A 16,883-nucleotide genomic window follows, 5' to 3' on the forward strand; every position below is an offset into this window, starting at 1 on the left:
TAATGTTTGTCAGGAGGAAGGTAGGGTAGTGGTCTGTTGTGCTATCTGTGATTATCCCTGATTTAAGGGGGGCTAGTATATTGGTCCATATGTGGTCTATTATGGTTGCACTTGTCTCAGTGAGCCTGGTTGGTTTAGTTATTGTTGGTATGAGAAGTGTGTTGTTCATATTGTTGATAAAATCAGTTACAGGCTGATCATCTAGTATGCCAAAGTTGATGTTGAAGTCTCCAGCTAAGAGAAGGTGGTGCTTATTCATTTGTCTGTTTGTTATTAGTGACTTTAATTTCTCACTGAAATTTGGGATGTTTGTGTGAGGTATCCGGTAAATGGCACCGATTGTTATAGGTGTCTTAAGGTTTTTTACAGTAAAATTAGCAAAAATGTATTCCTCATATTCATCACTAAAGCAAGTGGTGCTAATACAAGATAATTAGTTAGAGTAATAGATTGCAATACCACCCCCAACTTGGTTTGGTCTGCAGTTGTGAATTGCTGTGTATCCTGGTAGAGGGTAGATATCTATTGTGTCCTGCTTAAGCCAGGTCTCAGTAAGAATAATGCAGGAGAAGGGTGTCTTTAGTGATTCAAGGAGTGCCAGGAGGTCATCATAGTGTTTGCTTAAGGACCTGATGTTGTAGTTAAGTACTGATAAACTTTTAGCATTGTTTAGGATAGTGCTGGCTTGTGATGCTGTGTAATAAAAGCAGTTACTTTCCAATAGGTTTTGATTGGGTGTCAGATTATGGAGGTTTAGATCAGGGTCAACGTGATCAATCATCTTCTAGGTTTAAATTATGGTTATTTATATCCTGAGTTGTGTGTTGAGTTCTAGTACTGATATCTGTGGTGGTAGGAAGTTTGGACAAGTATATAGCTAGAGTATTTTGGTCATGTAGAGTATAGTCACTGCTACACATAATGAAGTTGATGTTGTCTATGTGTTGTGCTGGAATGAACTAAAGTACAACTAGATATAAACTAGTAATATAAAAATACAAATTAAAAATAGAACAAGACTCTCACTTGAATTGCACTAAGGTCTAATATAATGACTTTTGTGGAGTCTATGTTTTGAGCTAGAATGAGCTATAGTACAACTAGGTTTAATCTAATAATATAAAAATACAAATTAAAAATAGCACCAGTCTCTCACTAGTAATTGCACTATGGTCTAATATAGTGAATTTGGTATTGACTATGTATTGAGCTATTATTATTAGATTAAACTAGGTTTAATCTAATAATAATAAACATAAGTACAATTATCATAGTGTAAATTACCTAGAAACCCCTTCCCCGCCCCCCCCCCCAAAAAAAAAAAAGTCTGAACAGGCTTTAATGTAATAGCTGAGAAGACACTAATGTATTGTTAAGTAGAGATGGTGGGTCGCATCCAGGGAGGGTTATATACTTAGTGCTGGGCTTTGAAATGAGCTGATATATGATAACACCTCTTGTAAAATTTATCTGAAAAAGAAAACTACAGATATTGTGGCTTGCTGGTCATGACATAAGACAGAGTAAATAGAACATAAAAGTAAAAAAGATTAAATTCTATTCCTTAATGTATTCGAATTTGTTTGAAAGTTAAAAATTATGTAATTTGCCTAATGTCTGAAACTATTGTTATTTTGGACAAACGGAAAAGTCTTCCGTTTGCATATCTCAGTCATATCTGATCAGGAAGTAAAATCGATGTTAAGAATTCAGTTTCAAAGTATTCAATAAAAAAAATGTCCAGGATTGGGCCAGTGGATTTCCCACTGCACTTCCGTAGATCTGCTGTAAAATGTCTCCTTAATAAGAAATACGTTAACCATGAAATTACAATAACTTAATGATTTTGCTTGTACCAGATGATCTAGATTCAGGTTGAGCAAAACTAGTCTGAAAAACTTTGTCACAACTGACAAACTTGTTAAATATAAACTATCCGTTTCTTGGAGTCACGAGTTATTACCCGTAAGTGCGGTTTTGTCTTCCACTAACTTCCCTCCAAAGGCTTTTGTTTTTAACTTTTGAACGCCTTATCTAACCAGCTTCAAGTTTTCAACGACTATAAGTAAGGGAAAGTTTTATGGAACAATTGTCATGTACAGGTGCCTCTACTCAGTTTTACACGGGCCATCCCCGATTTTGGTTTTTATGCCCCTACCTTAGACAGTCTCTTCAGGTGGACCTCAAACGTTAAACACTGGTGTATCCTACTTAAAGAATGTTGACATTATCAGCAGAGTATGTATATTAGGTGCCATTTTACCAGTTTTAATTTCGAAATAGTATAGCAGTATTTTCCCTTAAGTCTCGCATCTGGAGTATGCCTAGCCATGCTAGGTGTCCTAGTGGCCCCCTGTTTAATTAGTATTTTATTACATGTAGACCACACAATAACCAAAATCTGTAAACCCCGCATTGTAATGCTAATAGAGAATAAACTTGATTGATTGATTGATTGATTGATTGATTGGCTTCATCTATGTTAGGAAATGGATGAATATTTGGGAGCTTTAGGCTTTGTAGGTGTAAATTTCTTAATTTTCTAACCTAGTTAAGAAACTTGAAATTGGTAGGTTCTGGTCAGTTGTAAGTTTTAAGCTTCGTCTTTATTTTATTAAATAAATTTGTTCCATGAAATAACTAGAGAATGTCTCTCCTAATCAGAAATCAATGTTTGACTTTATTATGTTTTTCCTGTGTTAAATCTACATAATGTAATTTTATATACCCGTTATATTTAACTGCATTACAAACTTAGGCCTCTCTCTGCACTATACCTTTCGCCTGCACTGAAGCACGGGGGACTGGAGTTATGCAATCCAGGGATACCTTTCAGGCATCGTGCAGCGACTGAAACACATCTAGTTTTTTCAGCGAGTGGGAAAGAAAGGAGGTAAGGCTATCACGGCAGTTTAAAGCTACTGCAAGAGTATCACGACAGTTTAAAGCTACTGCAAGAGAGAATCAAGACAGTTTAAAGCTAATGCGAGTGTGTCATGGCAGTTTAGAGCTAATGCAAGAGTAATCGAAGTGTAATTTCTGCGTGTAGCCAGAATCAGTGACAGGTATCACTGATGTTTGAGATCAATGCCAGGGTTACCTATTAATAGTGACCTTGGTGTTTGTAGTGGGTGTCGGATCTGATATTAACTAGTGTTGTCATTCAAAACCAAGGTTAATGCTGAATTTAATTGGTTCTGGTACGTAATTATAGAACGATGTTCTAGTAATATTATCTAAAATCAGCTATAAGGTAACGATGTCCGGTATAAAGCCTATCGCCGTCAAGTGAGTCGTTAAAATTGCATTTCACCTGAGCAGTCAAGAATTCTTTAATTTCTAATATACGATTTAAAAAGTGAAGGTAATGTATATATACTTAGACACATACACATTTCGGTGTACATACACTGAGAAGAACAGCCATTTTTATTAACAATTACTGATAATGAGAATATTAGATATGTATTTCAGGGAAAATACACATTTTTTTTTTTTAGACTGACGTTGATATTTTAGCGTTCAATATTATTATTATTATAATCATGGGGGAGCGCTAAGCCCGTAGGATTATACAGCGCATGTGGGGGGGGGGCTGGAAAGTATTTAGGCTCGATTCAGGGAACTGGAGCACAGATCCAGTTCCCTGGATCAACAAATGCGGTAAATAAGCATATGGTCTGATTTTCGCTGACGTTGATATATAAGAGTTTAAAATAGAGAGCTAATCCCTGGGTCTTGTTTTGGCTGACGCTGATATATGAATTCTATAAATTGATAGATTTCAATACCGGAAGTGGTGGGTGGATAGCGGGGATAGTTGGTGGGAACAGAAATACTTGTTAGAGAGGAGGTGAGTGAGCAACATGGAGCTGGAACACTGGTGGAGCTCAGTTGTGTAGTGGTAGTAAGCAACATGGAGCTGGAACACTGGTGGAGCTCAGTTGTGTAGTATGGTAGTAAGCAACATGGAGCTGGAACACTGGTGGAGCTCAGTTGTGTAGTATGGTAGTAAGCAACATGGAGCTGGAACACTGGTGGAGCTCAATTGTGTAGTATGGCAGTAAGCAGCATGGAGCTGGAACACTGGTGGAGCTCAGTTGTGTAGTATGGCAATAAGCAGCATGGAGCTGGAACACTGGTGGAGCTCAGTTGTGTAGTATGGCAGTAAGCAGCATGGAGCTGGAACACTGGTGGAGCTCAGTTGTGTAGTATGGCAGTAAGCAGCATGGAGCTGGAACACTGGTGGAGCTCAGTTGTGCAGTATGGCAGTAAGCAGCATGGAGCTGGAACACTGGTGGAGCTCAGTTGTAGTGTGGAGAGCGGAGGGTGAGATTGTTACTGCTGCTGCTCTACCCCGCTAACATAACATGTGCCTGTTCTTCATAACCAAATTCCGTGTTTTTTTTGTTAATTGTGAGTGATAGTTTGTAAATCGTGTGTATCGTGTACCTCTTCCCCTAAACCCAAATTAACTACCCAAGGTTTTTAAATAACACGAATCGCTAGTGGTTTTCATTTTACTCACGTAAATCTTGTTGACGGTAGAACAAATGTAGGTTTTAGGGTTTTTTTTTTATATGTAAAATACCGTCTGTGTCTTCGTAAGATTTTATCAACATAATTCCCTGAGTTGCAGTAAAATGTAAATGTGTTTTTTTTTTCCCGTTCAAATAAATTTTTAAATAATTTGCTACACAGTTATCTCCGTCATATTTCTATGTTTTTAAATTAATTTTTACATTATTTATTCTAACAATATATAGAACTGTATAGTGATCTAAGGAAAAAATATGCAAGTACACACTTGTGTATGAAAAACACATACAGAGGAGCCAGGAGCTGACACTCAACTCCCGCAACCACATATAGGTGAGTACTTACAGATTATATATATATATATATATATATATATATATATATAGATATATATATATATATATATATATATAAATAATTATATATATATAATTATATTATATATAAATTTTGTTACAGATTTCTTGAGATCTTTATTTACAGAAACATTTATATATTATAAATATTAAGTTGTGGACGGTGTACAGTGTTGAGGTGGACTAGAACAAGGTTGCTGTACCCTCAGCTACACCATATTAAGACCCTGGAACAGGAAGGTGCCAGACCCTGACTCTAGTAGTTCCTACTTCTCTTAGCTCACAGCTGAGAGGTGGGATCTCACCATTTGTGAACTTATCTCCTCTATGTGGGCGCTATCTAGTAAGTTTATTCAGGTATACATAAACACAGTTACATAGATTATCATACATAGCAGCATATGTGTAGTTACATAGATTATCATACATAGCAGCATATGTGTAGTTACATAGATTATCATACATAGCAGCATATGTGTAGTTAGATTATCATACATAGCAGCATATGTGTAGTTACATAGATTATCATACATAGCAGCATATGTGTAGTTACATAGATTATCATACATAGCAGCATATGTGTAGTTACATAGATTATCATACATAGCAGCATATGTGCAGTTACATAGATTATCATACATAGCAGCATATGTGTAGTTACATAGATTATCATACATAGCAGCATATGTGCAGTTACATAGATTATCATACATAGCAGCATATGTGTAGTTACATAGATTATCATACATAGCAGCATATGTGTAGTTACATAGATTATCATACATAGCAGCATATGTGTAGTTACATAGATTATCATACATAGCAGCATATGTGTAGTTACATAGATTATCATACATAGCAGCATATGTGTAGTTACATAGATTATCATACATAGCAGCATATGTGTAGTTACATAGATTATCATACATAGCAGCATATGTGCAGTTACATAGATTATCATACATAGCAGCATATGTGTAGTTAGATTATCATACATAGCAGCATATGTGTAGTTACATAGATTATCATACATAGCAGCATATGTGTAGTTAGATTATCATACATAGCAGCATATGTGTAGTTACATAGATTATCATACATAGCAGCATATGTGCAGTTACATAGATTATCATACATAGCAGCATATGTGTAGTTACATAGATTATCATACATAGCAGCATATGTGTAGTTACATAGATTATCATACATAGCAGCATATGTGTAGTTAGATTATCATACATAGCAGCATATGTGTAGTTACATAGATTATCATACATAGCAGCATATGTGTAGTTAGATTATCATACATAGCAGCATATGTGTAGTTACATAGATTATCATACATAGCAGCATATGTGCAGTTACATAGATTATCATACATAGCAGCATATGTGTAGTTACATAGATTATCATACATAGCAGCATATGTGTAGTTACATAGATTATCATACATAGCAGCATATGTGTAGTTAGATTATCATACATAGCAGCATATGTGTAGTTACATAGATTATCATACATAGCAGCATATGTGCAGTTACATAGATTATCATACATAGCAGCATATGTGTAGTTACATAGATTATCATACATAGCAGCATATGTATAGTTACATAGATTATCATACATAGCAGCATATGTGCAGTTACATAGATTATCATACATAGCAGCATATGTGTAGAGAACCTGGGATAACCTAAAAAAGTCAGACAGTGACTTATTTCCAGCTGCAGCTCATGTTGTCTTGGCTGAGAGTTATCATACTGACTGATGCTTCTAGTGTGGCCAGAGCTGGCCTTCCCTTCTAGTGTGGCCAGAGCTGCCCTTCCCTTCTAGTGTGGCCAGATCTGGCCTTCCCTTCTAGTGTGGCCAGAGCTGACTTTCCCTTCTAGCGTGGCCAGAGCTGACCTTCCCTTCTAGTGTGGCCAGAGCTGGCCTTCCCTTCTAGTGTGGCCAGAACTGGCCTTACCTTCTAGTGTGGCCTGAGCTGATCTTCTCTTCTAGTGTGGCCAGAGCTGACCTTCCCTTCTAGTGTGGCCAGAGCTGACCTTCCCTTCTAGTGTGGCCAGAGCTGACCTTCCCTTCTAGTGTGGCCAGAGCTGGCCTTCCCTTCTAGTGTGGCCAGAGCTGACCTTACCTTCTAGTGTGGCCAGAGCTGGCCTTACCTTCTAGTGTGGCCAGAGCTGACCTTCCCTTCTAGTGTGGCCAGAGCTGACCTTCCCTTCTAGTGTGGCCAGAGCTGGCCTTCCCTTCTAGTGTGGCCAGAGCTGGCCTTCCCTTCTAGTGTGGCCAGAGCTGGCCTTACCTTCTAGTGTGGCCAGAGCTGGCCTTCCCTTCTAGTGTGGCCAGAGCTGACCTTCCCTTCTAGTGTGGCCAGAGCTGACCTTCCCTTCTAGTGTGGCCAGATCTGGCCTTCCCTACTAGTGTGGCCAGATCTGGCCTTCCCTTCTAGAGTGGCCAGATCTGGCCTTCCCTTCTAGTGTGGCCAGAGCTGACTTTCCCTTCTAGCGTGGCCAGAGCTGACCTTCCCTTCTAGTGTGGCCAGAGCTGGCCTTCCCTTCTAGTGTGGCCAGAGCTGGCCTTCCCTTCTAGTGTGGCCAGAACTGGCCTTACCTTCTAGTGTGGCCATAGCTGATCTTCTCTTCTAGTGTGGCCTGAGCTGATCTTCTCTTCTAGTGTGGCCAGAGCTGACCTTCCCTTCTAGTGTGGCCAGAGCTGACCTTCCCTTCTAGTGTGGCCAGAGCTGGCCTTCCCTTCTAGTGTGGCCAGAGCTGGCCTTACCTTCTAGTGTGGCCAGAGCTGGTCTTACCTTCTAGTGTGGCCAGAGCTGACCTTCCCTTCTAGTGTGGCCAGAGCTGGCCTTCCCTTCTAGTGTGGTCAGAGCTGGCCTTCCCTTCTAGTGTGGCCAGAGCTGGCCTTACCTTCTAGTGTGGCCAGAGCTGGCCTTCCCATCTAGTGTGGCCAGAGCTGACCTTCCCTTCTAGTGTGGCCAGAGCTGGCCTTCCCTTCTAGTGTGGCCAGAGCTGGCCTTCCCTTCTAGTGTGGCCAGAGCTGACCTTCCCTTCTAGTGTGGCCAGAGCTGACCTTCCCTTCTAGTGTGGCCAGAGCTGGCCTTCCCTTCTAGTGTGGCCAGAGCTGGCCTTCCCTTCTAGTGTGGCCAGAGCTGGCCTTCCCTTCTAGTGTGGCCAGAGCTGACCTTCCCTTCTAGTGTGGCCAGAGCTGACCTTCCCTTCTAGTGTGGCCAGAGCTGGCCTTCCCTTCTAGTGTGGCCAGAGCTGACCTTCCCTTCTAGTGTGGCCAGAGCTGACCTTCCCTTCTAGTGTGGCCAGAGCTGACCTTCCCTTCTAGTGTGGCCAGAGCTGGCCTTCCCTTCTGAATTACCTAGAGTGTTCTGGTAGAATTTCCTTCATCAGTTCATTGGATCCCCTGGCAGTAAGTGGAAAGGTTGACTAGGCACTCTGAGAGGATGTATTTACGTCCATTGTGGCCGTCAGCTGCCTTTGTTCACCTAGCAGTAATGAGGTACTTAAGTGTTATTAGGCTGTTGTGGGTATCATCCTGGGCGTGGTAATATAATTGAAATAGAGCTAAGCAATCTATAAATTCAAGCTTTTTATTAAAGAGAGTTAAACCAGGGGTAGAGCCAGTGGTAGATTTTGTAAACAGTATAGAACTAGTCTTTGTGTTCCCAGTCACTTAAGTTAGTCTTGAACTACACCGTTTGTATTACTCATTAATATCAAACTATAAGAAAAACGCGTCATTTATGCAAGTATCGACTCGATCGATCACTAGGAGTGTGTCTTACTGCTGGTGAAGGGATCTTGATCCAAGGAATTAATGCTATCCTTCCCTTCGGATTAAATCTGATTACCTACCATTCCTCAGGTGTTGTGTGACCGGTACAGTTTTAGCGCTTCCCCACGAATATAACAATAATAATGACTTAAAATACAAGGTTAACTTTGGGGCATGTTATGTACGTCAAGGTTGAAATTATTATATAAAATGTCATAACTATTTATTGACAGTTTTATTTGTTTAGATTTATGCATATATAGGCATTTACAATATATATATATATATATATATATATATATATATATATATATATATATATATATATATATATATATATATATGTCGTGCCGAATATGTAAAACTGGTCAATTAGCAAGAACTCATTTAAAATTAAGTCCTTTCTAAAACTTTCTCTTATACGTTTAAAGATATATTTTTTTCATTAATGTTGATGTAAAAATTTATAATTTTGCACCAAAAGGAACTTAGAAAACTTACCTAACCTTATTATAACAAGAACAATTTATTTTAGCCCAACCCAACTAAATATATTTTAGATTTGTTTACAGTAATTTAATACTAAACAAACACAGTGAAATATATTTTTTTCTTTAGGTTCAGAATGATTTTGGCGAAATTATTGCATACACAAAATTTCACTTGTCCTATATGGCAAGATGAGCATTGCTATTTAAGCCAAGATCGCAAGTTCTGCCTGTTCGGCACGACATATATATATATGTCGTGCCGAATAGGCAGAACTTGCGATCTTGGCTTAAATAGCAACGCTGATCTTGCCATATAGGACAAGTAAAAATTTGTGTATGCAATAATTTCGCCAAAATCATTCTGAACCTAACGAAAAAAATATATTTTACTGTGTTTGTTTAGTATTAAATTACTGTAAACAAATCTAAAATATATTTAGTTGGGTTAGGCTAAAATAAATTGTTCTTGTTAAAATAAGGTTAGGTAAGTTTTCTAAGTTCCTTTTGGTGCAAAATTAAAACTTTTTACATCAACATTAATGAAAAAAATATATCTTTAAACGTATAAGAGAAAATTTTAGAAAGGACTTAATTTTAAATGAGTTCTTGCTAATTGACCAGTTTTACATATTCGGCACGACATATATATATATATATATATATATATATATATATATATATATATATATATATATATATATATATATATATATATATATATCTGTCGTGCCGAATAGGCAGAACTTGCCATCTTGGCTTAAATAGCAACGTTCATCTTGCCATATAGGGCAAGTGAAAATTTGTATATGCAATAATTTCGCCAAAATCATTCTGAACCTAACGAAAAAAATATTTTTGATTGTGTTTGTTTAGTATTAAATTATTGTAAACAAATCTAAAATGTATTTAGTTGGGTTAGGCTAAAATAAATTGCTCTTGTTATGATAAGGTTAGGTAAGCTTTCTAAGATTCTTTTGGTGCAAAATTAAAAATTTTTACATTAACATTAATGAAAAAAGTATATCTTTAAACGTATAAGAGAAAATTTTAGAAAGGACTTAATTTTAAATGAGTTCTTGCTAATTGACCAGTTTTACATATTCGGCACGACATATATATATATATATATATATATATATATATATATATATATATATATATATATATATATATATATATATATATATATATATATATTAATAAAATTAAGCAATTTATTCAAGTTTCTTTAAATTAACAATTATTTTTGTTGTGACTTAAGCTATGACAGTCATGGATGTTGTCCTCGAAATTTAAGAGTCTGATGATTTCATCCTTAATGTTCACGAGGAACAAAGTGCTGAGGTTTTTTTGAGTCATGAGTGACGCAACGATACTCACCACCCTGGTTGCCAGACCAGAACTTTTTTCCTAGCTAGGTTTTTTTTAGGGAGGGAGATGTTTAAAATCTATCGCCTATACGAGGGTCATTAAGACTGCATGTCACCTCGTCACTACTACTCGAGGAAATTTTTATCCCTAATTGCCCTGACAACGTCCTCCATGGAAGACACCGCAGGACTCCAAGCGGAACTCAACCAAATCTTCAACTGGGACTCAGAACACTATGAAGTTCAATGAAGAGAAATTTCAACTACTCAAATATGGGAAATTTTAGGAAATTAAAACTGTATCAAGGTATACAACAAATTCTAACCATACAACCCCCTCAAGGGAGGTTCCTTGACGCTGGTGAGGGGCTCTTGATCTAGGGATTTGGATCTGTGCTCCGGTTCCCTGAATTGAATCTGAATACCTTCCATCCCCCACATGCGCTGTATATTCCTACGGGTTTAGCGCTCCCCATGATTATAATAATCTAACCATACAATAGAGCGAGAAAGTAATGTGAAGGACCTGGGAGTGATAATGTCAGAGGATCTCGCCTTCAAAGACCAAAACAATGCATCTATCACATCTGCTAGGAAAATGAAAGGATGGATAATGAGAATCTTCAAAACTAGGGACGCCAAGCCCATGATTCTCTTCAAATCGCTTCTTCTCTCTGGGCTGGAATACTGCTGTACACTAACTGCCCCCTTCAAGACAGACGGAATTGCTGACCTGGAGAATGTACAATAACTTTCATAGCACACACAAGTACGATAAGGCACCTAAATTACTGGGAACGGTTGAAGTCCCTTGATTTGTATTCCCTGGACTGCAGGCGAGAGAGATGCATGATAATGTACACTTGGAAAATCCTAGGGGGATTAGTACCAAACTCCCTAATCACTCCCTATGAAAGCAAAATACTTGGCAGGAGATGCAACATCCCCCCAGTGAAAAGCAGGGGCGCCACGAGTACACTACTGAGAGATAACACAATAAGTGTCCGGGGCCCAAGACTGTTCAACTGCCTCCCAGCATACATAAGGGGGATTACCAATAGACCCCTGGCTGTCTTCAAGATGGCACTGAACAGGCACCTAAAGTCAGTACCTGACCAACCGGGCTGTGGTTCGTACGTCAGTTTGCGTGCGGCCAGGAGTAACAGCCTGGTTGATCAGACCCTGATCCACCACGAGGCCTGGTCTCAGACCGAGCCGCGGGGGCGTTGACCCCCGAAACCCTCCCCAGATATAATACAGGGATTAAGGTAAACAGTGTATGTACACTGATAGATATACGTATACTGTCTTCATGTGTTTATATTGAGATATATACCCCTCAAAGTACATGTATATTACTGTTGTAGGCGCATACACACAGTTGTATTTATTACAGTCGTGGACATCAAAAGTTGTACACATCACAGTCATACACGTCAAGATGGATATACACATCAGTTATATATATCAAGAGTTATACATATCACAATCATATTTATATCGAGAGATATACACATCACAATATACATCGACATAAACTCATCACAGTGAAGAGAGATATACACATCACAATCATACACGTCAAGACAATCATCACAATCATACACGTCAAGACAATCATCACAATCATACACGTCAAGACAATCATCATAATCATACACGTCAAGACAATCATCACAATCATACACGTCAAGACAATCATCACAATCATACACATCTAGAGATATACTCATCACGGTCATACACATGAGAAGTATTACAGTGAATTCTTCCTTGTCATTAGATGAGTGGTAGATGCGTCGTCATGTATGTTCTGTGTTGGCTGGCTGGCTTAGTGATGGCTGGCTTATTGACTGACTGGTTGGCTGGCTGACTGACTGGCTGGCTTAGTGATGGCTGGCTTATTGACTGACTGACTGGTTGGCTGGCTGACTGACTGGCTGGCTTATTGACTGACTGGTTGGCTGGCTGACTGGCTGGCTGGATGAACTATTGACTGACTGGCTGGATAGGTTATCGATTGACTGGCTGGATGGATTACTGACTGACTGGCTGGATGGATTATTGACTGACTGAATGGCTGGATGGATTATTGACTGGCTGGATGGGTTATTGACTGACTGGCTGGATGGGTTATTGACTGACTGGCTGGATGGGTTATTGACTGACTGGCTGGATGGGCTATTGACTGACTGGCTGGATGGATCATTGACTGACTGGCTGGATGGGTTATTGACTGACTGGCTGGTTGGCTTATTGACTGGCTGGATGGATTATTGACTGACTGGCTGGATGGATTATTGACTGTCTGGCTGGACGGGTTATTGACCGACTGGCTGGATGGATTATTGACTGGCTGGATGGGTTATTGACTGACTGGCTGGTTGGCTTATTGACTGGCTGGATGGATTATTGACTGACTGGCTGGATGGATTATTGACTGACTGGCTGGATGGATTATTGACTGACTGGCTGGTTGGCTTATTGACTGGCTGGATGGGTTATTGACTGACTGGCTGGATGGATTATTGACTGACTGACTGAATGGATTATTGACTGACTGGCTGGTTGGATTATTGACTGACTGGATGGATTATTGACTGACTGACTGGATGGATTATTGACTGACTGACTGGATGGATTATTGACTGACTGACTGGATGGATTATTGACTGACTGACTGGATGGATTATTGACTGGCTGGTTGGATTATTGACTGACTGACTGGATGGATTATTGACTGACTGGCTGGTTGGATTATTGACTGACTGGTTGGTTGGATTATTTACTTGACTGGCTGGTTACGTGACTGACAAAATCTCCTGACGTTCATCGTTAAATTCACAAGGGAGGCACTAAATCCGTAAGGCTTGAGCAACGCTTGGGATAGAGGATATCTGGTTTGATCAGAGGAAGGGGAGATCAGCTCCAGTTATTCGAATTACTTCCCTTCACCAGGCGCTGTAGGGCCCATACGGGTTATCGCTTCACCCTGATCATAAGAATAATCAGTCATAGCTGTCGAAATTTTGGAAAAAGAAGCCAGAGGTTTCCGTTCCTTCTGTGACCGTTATCAAGCCACTTGTGAGAGAGAATAAGGGTTACTTATTACGTATTATATTCAAAGATGATTCCTTTGAATAATAATAATAATAATAATAATAATAATAATAATGAGTGTGGTAATGCCAGCTGCTTGAAAGTTAGTACTGTAAGGTATGTACTGAAGGACTGAATGATATTCAAGATATCTCACAAAACACTAGTTTCCACAGTGCATTACATCACTCACTTTCAAATTCTTCTGGCCGCTGACGTCTGAATCTTAACTTCCTGTTCTGTCCACTTCTTGGAGGATGTACAGTGCGTGAGTTAAGAATACACAATTTTAGAATAACCTTTGAAATCCTGTTACTGATATTCTTGTTGTTACTTCAAGTAGCCTGTTAGCCTTGTTACACATGCTTAGGCACTCTTGTCTTGGCCTTAGATTACTGCTTATTAAGACTCCCAAGTCTGTTTCCATAATTTGTTTGTTTAGACTACATCACCTAGTTTATTATAAGTATGAAGGTTAAATTCACACTCAAGGACTGAGACCTCAGTTTCCCACATTGTACCGCGTATGCAGCTTTTCGGACCACAACAATAGCTTGTCCAAAATTTCCCGAATTTCAGTGGCATTTTCCTCCTAGTTTATTAGTAGGTCGATAGTTATGTCAGCTTATTTACTGCATGTCGCTTTATACTCCATCGACAAAGTCATTAATGTAAGTTATGAATAAGAGGCCCAAACTTAATCCTGGTGGAATGTTAAATATGACCAGCCTTTATTATGATCTTAAACTATGCAATTTATGCTTCCTATTAGTCAGCCATGCCTTTATTTGCGAGAGATTTTTTCTACAATATCATGTGCTGCTACTCTCTCAAAATCTTCTGTGTGAGATTACTAAATGTTTTATTAGAATCAAAATAAACAACTTATTCTTGATTATGGTTCACTGCCTCCAATATTTTACTGAAGGTCAATCAATTTGTCATGCAAGATCTGCCCCTTGTGCAGTGTGTTGACTTCTTAATTACAATATACTCGTCAAGGTGGCTTTATATTATATCAGTTATTAATTGACTGATTGAATGTTCAGACTTTCATTAAATATTAATCGCTGAGACTTCATTTGTGTCTTGTTTGATGACCAGCAGGAAGTTACATAAAAAAGATAACTTTCCTGCTCGTTATCAGTCCAGATCTAGTTGTAAGCTGGCACTTTTTTCCCCGTGATTTTGTATATACTTACACACTTTCAAAAAGAATCCTTTCGAGTCTGGCTTTAATTACCTTGCAACTTCATTTTCATAGTGTAGTTTAGGTGTTTTTATTTCTTTATTATCTGTTTTAATATAAACACGAGGTGACTCTCCTCTTGTGACACGACTGTGAACTTCCATTTTGTGTCTTCAGAGAGGCACCAGTCTCCTGGTCGTCTTCTTAAGATCACTTTCATCTGTCCTGATCTATGCGAGGGGAATATATGTTCTTTGTTCAGCTTGTGTATTATTTAAAAAATGTCACATTGACATTTTTCTTTGTAAAGAATAGTTACACCCCAGATAACCCTAGTCAATGTCCAACAGGTACTTTCTCTGTTAAAATCTGTATGACGATGCACCATCCCCCCAATGAAAAGCAGGTGTCACTAGCACGTTAAGAGACCATACAATAAGTGTCAGGGGCCCGAGACTGTTCAACTGCCTCCCAGTACACATAAGGGGGATTACCAACAGACCCCTGGCAGTCTTCAAGCTGGCACTGGACAAGCACCTAAAGTCAGTTCCTGATCAGCCGGGCTGTGGCTCGTACGTTGGTTTGCGTGCAGCCAGCAGCAACAGCCTGGTTGATCAGGCGCTGATCCACCAGGAGGCCTGGTCACAGACCGGGCCGCGGGGGCGTTGACCCCCGAAACTCTCTCCAGGTAAACTCCAGACTAAAGTCTGGGATCTTTACAGTTAATATTAAAGATAATAGGTGTGTTATTACTTGTGCCAGGGTATTCTGTGATCAATAGACTTTTTTCTGAGATTTTATTTATCAAAACTAGATCAAACAAATTATTCCCTCTGGTTGGATGTGCTGCAGTTGAAAATTTGAAGCAGATCGGATGAACCGTTCTCATGCTATAAACGATAACCTTGTAGGCAGCCTTAAAAGCACCTCTTCGGGGAATACTTAATAAGCTCTGGAACCATTTGTCTTGAGAAAAATAAAGAAGTAATAAGAGCACGTGTGAAACAAGTCACAAGTCACCCGCAAAGATGACAGGAAAGTTTGACTCCATCCTGGACCACAAACACTTGTAACTAACGGTTCAGGGCCCACCTGAAATATCGTTTATTCTCCAGTTTATGGATTAATTAATAACAATTACATAAAGAAAAGTGAATGGACGAATATGTTGAGTGTAGGTGTGTCACGCAGTGGGTTAAGTTAGGAGGAAATAAAGCAACATAGAGAGTGATGGTGGAGGTGTAGGACCAAGGGCACTCAGTGTGGGAGTCGGCCAAGGTTGGACACCTCGCCTCACAAATATTTATCTATTGTTACTTATCTATTCATTTGGTTTTGTCTATTTACCTAGTTACTTGTCTATGCACTTGGTTGTTTTCTTAGTTTTCATCTCTCGTATCTGAATATTAATTAAGTTTTGACAGAATATTTGGATGCTGTTATTCTCAAGGCATCTGTTATTGTTATTATTATTATTATTATTATTATTATTATTATTATTATTATTATTATTATTATTATTATTATTATTGAGAAGCGCTAAACCTGTATGGGTTCTGCTTTCATTATAGCATTTCTTTTAAAATATTATTTTTACACTAAATTTAAGATACATATATAGTTAAAAAAACATTAATTTTAAATAAAAGTGACCAGGCTTACAAATTTTAAGGATTTTTTTCACATATAATTTAAAAAAAATAATGAAAAATTAAACCAGTGTTTCCTAACTATTTGCATCCTTAGTTAGCGTCTATGATCCTGTGTTTCATTCCATTCAGTGAATCCTCATTAATACAGTATCTTGTACGTCGTGATAATGTGTCCTCTGATTCTTTAGCTTTATGTGGTTTAGTTCCTTTTTTCTGAGGTTTGTGTGCGGTTTTTTTTATTGTCCTTAACGAGTTGTAATAACCTTGCACATACTGGGGATCACCCTCAGTGACCACCTGTCCAACCACTGCAGTTTGTCCAGTCCTGCAGTTTGTCCAGTCCTGCAGTTTATCCAGTCCTGCAGTTTATCCAGGACTTCAGTTTATTT

The 16,883-nt window shown here is 38.7% G+C and overlaps 1 protein-coding gene across 2 annotated transcripts in view; it reads left to right on the top strand.

Moving 5' to 3' along the window:
* Positions 1 to 16,883, top strand: part of Tsp26A (Tetraspanin 26A) — a 257,157-nt gene that overhangs the window by 155,829 nt on the left and 84,445 nt on the right. The window contains exons 1-2 of one of the 2 annotated variants that reach the window (XM_070101676.1): positions 4,318 to 4,416; positions 4,767 to 4,872. The exons of the other annotated variant lie outside the window; for it this stretch is intronic. The gene's annotated coding sequence lies outside the window, so the exon portion shown is untranslated. Of the gene's footprint in view, positions 1 to 4,317; positions 4,417 to 4,766; positions 4,873 to 16,883 lie in introns of those variants that run through there. 2 annotated transcript variants of the gene reach the window in all.

This window comes from Cherax quadricarinatus, chromosome 78 (genome assembly GCF_038502225.1).
Source record: "Cherax quadricarinatus isolate ZL_2023a chromosome 78, ASM3850222v1, whole genome shotgun sequence".
In the NCBI taxonomy this organism is placed as follows: Eukaryota; Metazoa; Arthropoda; class Malacostraca; order Decapoda; family Parastacidae; genus Cherax; species Cherax quadricarinatus.